Source organism: Vicugna pacos, unplaced genomic scaffold (assembly GCF_048564905.1).
Source record: "Vicugna pacos unplaced genomic scaffold, VicPac4 scaffold_18, whole genome shotgun sequence".
In the NCBI taxonomy this organism is placed as follows: domain Eukaryota; kingdom Metazoa; phylum Chordata; class Mammalia; order Artiodactyla; family Camelidae; genus Vicugna; species Vicugna pacos.
In genome coordinates this window covers 2853770-2859769 of record NW_027328739.1, presented here as the reverse complement: position 1 = coordinate 2859769, position 6000 = coordinate 2853770, and positions in this window count along the sequence as shown.

Here is a 6000-nt window from a genome sequence, read left to right as displayed (position 1 = left end):
ACTTTGTGTGAAGTCAGTACTGCAATTCCTGCTTTCTTGTCATTTCCATTTGCATGGAATATACTTTTCCATCTTTTGACTTTCAATTGATGTGTGTTCCTCTTACTAAAGTGGGTCTCTTGTATACTTCATAATGTAGAGTCTTGTTATATTATCCAATCTGACAATATATATCTTTTGATTGAAGCACTAAGTCCATTAACATTTGTAAAAATTATTTATAAACTGGTGTTTATTTCCATTTTGAACTTAATTTTCCAGTTGATTTGGTATTTCTTTTTTGTTCATTTCTTTTTCTGTTTGTGGCTTGATAAGTTTTCTTTTTTATCTTGGTTTTTTTCTGGCTTTGTGACTTCATTGTAAGATTTTGACTTATGGTTACCCTGTTTTGTATGTATATTGACCCGTTACTATAACTGTTTATATCAACTGAAAGGAATACAAACTCAAACCCATCCTACAGAGAACAGAAACAGGAAGAAAATACTCTGTATTCTCCTATTTCACTCTCTGACACTTAAAAATTTTGATGTCCTGTTTTACAACATCATGTTTATTCTGTTGTAAGTCATTGTAGCTATTGCCTTTCTAATTATGACTTTCTCATTTCTATAGCATCCTGCTTCTTCATTTTTAAAGAAGATGTTTCATTATTTCTTTTTCTGTTGCTAAATTCTTTTAGTATTTGCTTGTGTGGAAGTTATTTATCTCTCTTTCTATTCTAAAGGATAGCCTTGCTTGATACATTATCTTAGATAGCAGCTTTCTCTCATTCTCGACTTTGAATATGCCTTGCCACTGCCTTCTGTCTGTTGTATTTGTGTGGGAAACGTTTTTCTAAATATAATGTATATAATTATATATATATATATATATATATATGTAAAGAATACCTACAAATGAAGTTAACAAATAAGGAGAAAACGTTTATAATAAAAAATAGAAAAAATTGATTGTAGAATTTAAAACTGTTCCAAAGAAATTAAAAGATCTCTTATGTTAATGTTGTGAAACAATGTGTTTGAAACAACCATACTACCCAAAGGAATCTATATTTAATTTGATTCTTGTTAAAATACCCATGAGATTTTTCCATTAAATAGAAGAAATAATTTCAAAAATTTTAATGTAAACACAAAAATCATGAGTTGACAAAATAATCTTGAAAAAGAGTATTAAATTTAATAGTGTAAATTCTCAGATGTTAAACAGTCTTTCAAAGCTTTAGTTATTTAAACAATATGATACTGGCTCTAAAACTGACACCTATCAATAAAAGAGAATAGAGCAACCAGATATAATCCCTCACACCTATGATCAATTAACCCATGAAAAAGGAAGCAAGAGTATGAAATGAAGAAAGGAGATTCTCCTGAAAAAGTTGTGCTGGCGAGATTGAACAAGTGAAATATAGATTAGAATATTTCCTCACATTGTATACAATCAGTAAGCACAGAATATCTTTTATATATTTTGTTTACTTATATTTCTTGCAGCTGTAATTTATAGATCTATGTTTAGATAATTTATTTCACTTATCAAATATATTCCTATGTTATTCTTCTTGGTATAAATTTACACGCAATTGTCTTCCTAATTTCTCTTTCTGATAATGTGTTGTTACTATATAAAAATGCAATGGATATTTTGCATATTAATTTTATATTCTGCAAGTTTTCTTGGTTTGTTCATTATTTCTATCAGTCACTGGAGGAGACTATGAAGTTTGTTATCTATGTATAAATAGGTCATCTTTAAAAATTTTACTGCTTGCGTGCAAGTTGTATGCATTTTATATTTTTTCTTGACTAGTTGTTCTGGCTAGGACTTCTAGTAGTGTAATTTATGACTTGTGAGAATGAGCTACTTTTTCTTATTATAGGACCAGAGGAAAACCTTCCTGTATGTTAACATTGAACTTGATGTGAGTCATGGGTTTCTCATATATGGCTTTTGTTATGTTTAGTCATATTATATCTAGAGCGAATTTGTTAAGAATTTTTTATAAAAATGTTAAGATCAGATCTGTGAAAAATATTCCTACATATATTGAGATTGTTATTTTTCAATTCTTTGTTTTTTAAGGGATGGATCACATTTATAGATTTTCATACGTTAAATAAAATTTATGAATCAGGACTAAATCCAACTTAACTATACTTTATAATACTTATAATATGCCATGAATTCAGCTTGCTAATATTTACTTTGAATGGAATATACACATACTGAAGGAAAAATTTACATTGTAGCTTGAGTGAACACTTATTTATTGAAACATTCTATGACTCATTTTGAATTTGGCTTATGCTTATTGGAATTTATATCTAAATAAATAATACAAATTTTTTAGAACTGGATTTACTACAGATTACTGATACAGAACATAGCTATTATTAACAACTGGTGCACAAAACACTTGCCTTAAAATGCCGCATTATAGTAACATTGCCAGCTGTTTCAGGACTGAGAAACATATTGCTTCCTAAATTGCATTACCTGGTATTTTCCATCCCAACCCACATATATTGTTATTTCTTTGTTTTTTCATTGTTTGTTTGTTTGCTCCTTAATGGAGGCACATTTTATTGAACCCAGGATCTTGTGTATAAGTGTATTTATCAACATCATTTTGGAATATTTAACAGAAGCCACAAGAGTATGGATTATAAAGATGACAAGAAAGTTTATTACTTCTAGGGACTGAAAAACCTCTGAATGAAAGAACAGTAAAAATAAACTTTAGTAAGTATACTATAAGATTATCTCTTTTTTAATTTTAAAGTAGAATACTAAATTACTTTTGTTTTACATAGAACACTGAATTACAATTTAAAACAAAAACTCCCCCCTTTGGGATTTCTTAAATTTGATTCATTTTTTAATCTAGTTTTATTTCATAAATATTTACCATTTATTTATAAACATACCAAATAAGCTGATAATTATTCTGCTCATGTTTTGAATATAGAGCTACTTATTGTAAAGTACACAGATAAATAACTACTTCCATTTCCAAATCAAATTTAGTTTCACATTAATTACAAATTATAATGAAATATGTATACCTTTTCTGTACAAGTTTACACAAGTTTCACTTTAAATTCCGAAACTTTAAAATTATTTTATATATTTTGTTCTTTATGTATACTCTGTTCACCAATCTGGTATAAATTTGTGTACAAAAGGTTGCAGATTGGTTTTATTTCATAGACCCCAAAATTAAATTATTTAAAAAGATTTTGTGGGGACAATATTTACTGAACACTATAAAAGTAACCATCATATATGCTTCATTTTAAGTAAATGAATGAGAAGTAAACAGTGGCTGAATGTTTCACTTGATTTGCTAGGAGACCAGTCGTTTTGTGATGTCACATCTACTCAGGGTGAGAACCATTATGATGGCCTAGCAGTTTATCTTTACAGGCCTGCTGCAGCATCATTTGAATCTGCAGTGCTCAAAATCCCACAGATTAGAAATGTAGCTGTAGAAAAAGTTATTTAAATGGCAAAAGTTTCATCAGAATTTGAAGATGTGTCCCATAAATATGGATCAACTGGTTCAGTAAACTCCAGTAGATCTCTATTGTGTGAACAAATATTCTCTGATGACTTGGACTTGAAGTCTATGACTGAAGAAAATGCTTTTCAGACTTTGTCTGAAGAATTCTTGATATAAAGAACATTTTACAAATATTGTGTCTCTAAACCAGATGAAGATAATGATTTTTGTTTTCTGGCATTTCCAAAAAAACTCTGGAAAATGCCTGGGAGTGACCAATTTAAATCCATCTTGTGGGATGATAATGGAACTTCCATAGTGATTGATGAAGATGTCTTTAAGAAGGAAGTTTTGGAAAGAAACGCCTCTTTCAGAATATTTGAAACTGGAAGTATGGAAAGTTAAGTTACACAGCTTAAACTTTATGGGTTTAGTAAAGAGTGGCAGAATTTTCAAAGATCTGCTTGTATAGATGTCTTTCTAGCAGAAGAAAAAGTAGTTTCTGTTTTAAGCAAGGTACTCCGATATTTTAGTTACCGCTTGGTAACTTATATATAAAATTTTATTTTGTACACCAATCTATGGTAATGTAAATGTAAAGCTAGATTTTGAAAATTTTATAAAACTACTAAGGCTAAAATACTTTATTTTTTCTAAAAAATTAGGTCAGTGTCTTAAGTAGTCAAGATTATGAGAAACTTTTCTTGCAACCATGAATCTTATCAGAAATCTAAATAAAGTTATTAAAGCTGCTTTTTAAAAGTGGCATTCACAGTTACTGCAAATGCTAACCCTTAAATTTGATGACTATACTATTTAAATGTGTATTTTCCAAATAAGGAACTTCAAAATATTGTCAGCAATGTTCACATTTTGATAATATTATCTTTGCATTGTAAACTTGAAATCTGAGATTTTATAGGTTAGGCTTATTGTAGTCTTGTATTTTGGTTTAAATTTTACTAAAATCTTTCTCCTTTGGGTCTAGCTGCAGTTCTATCATTATCCAAATTTTAAACTAGTTTGTCCCTAGCTTTTAGTGAGAATTAAAAGAAGAGTTGGGATTAAAAATGCCCCTCTGATATCTTCATTGGCTGAAGAATTCAAGAAGAAGCACATTTAAGCAGGGGATTATGTGGATAATCATAACTCTGGTTTTGTGACTGACACTAGTGCAGAAAATGCATTTTTGCCTTCTGCAAATTTAAACATGCCTCTAATAATAAAGCCCTCTACTAGCCACATAATTGGTGATACAACTACCCGGATCAGAGGTAATTTTTCTCCTCCATCATCAATGTCAGTTAGACCACCAGAACAAATTGCTGTGGATCAACGTGCTATTTTAAATCAGTTGACCACTGTCCACGGGCACTCCCAAAGCAGCTACACTGAAGCAAATGGCCATGTTGTGAACTTCATTACAGCTACAACTTCTACTTCTCAGTACAGCATCTTGTCTCCCACACAGAGCAATTATTTTGGACAGATGCTGGAGCCTTCTACTTTTCCAAATAGATATCACAACATATCTGCCAATGAAGGTCGATTTTCTCAGCTTCAACCAGGGAGCAACACACGGTTTCCAGTGCCAGTGATAGCTGATATATCAGCTAACTCTCCTTCAAGGCCAACTCATCAGCCATCTTCAGCTTATGGACGTCAATCAAATTACAACTGATCTACCATAGGACTACCAGATTATGCAGGATAACAAAGATTAAAATTGATGTTGGCAAATGTCGACAAATATCTGCAATTTTCTTATTTGGAAAATAAACATAGATGTGTATCTGTATTTTCCTTATTTATTTTAAATAGAGTTAAGAGTTAAATGGGAGACTAAGTTACCATTTAAACACAAAAATAGATATTTGATATGATCATTTGATGGAAAAATATGGGAGTAAATTTAAATAATTTCTTGTAAGGAAGAAGAAGAAATGGAAGAATTTGGAAAAAGACTAAAACATGGAGAGAGGGAAAATTACTAAGTGGTTTCTTGTTCATCCTGTAAAGAATTAAAAGTGTTAAGTTAGGATAGGTTGGAACTGGAAATAAATGCAGGAACTGGCCCAGGTATCATGATCTCTCTTATGTCATCCCTGGAATCATAAAGCTCACATGATGTAGTCTCAGATGGCACATTCAGCATGTGGTACAATTTAAGAAGTAATTTTATCTATGGTCTTCTTTGTGCTGTTCTCAAAGCATTCCAGTTGGTGCTTTAATTTCCTGCCCTCAAGATTCTACACTATATTTTCTAGTCAATACTTTATTTTGCTTTTATGTTCCAGCCAAATACATTCTTACGTCCTCAGGGTGGCACTTAATTCCTTAAAAACTCTTAGCCCACAAACTTAACTCTGTTTAGTCATTTATTTATAAATCTGGCAACTGACTACCTTGGCATATCCTTACATTTCACTGTATCTAGAGATACATCCAGGCAAATGCTTGTCAACAATTTAAGTTGCAAACTCAACACTTTGGCT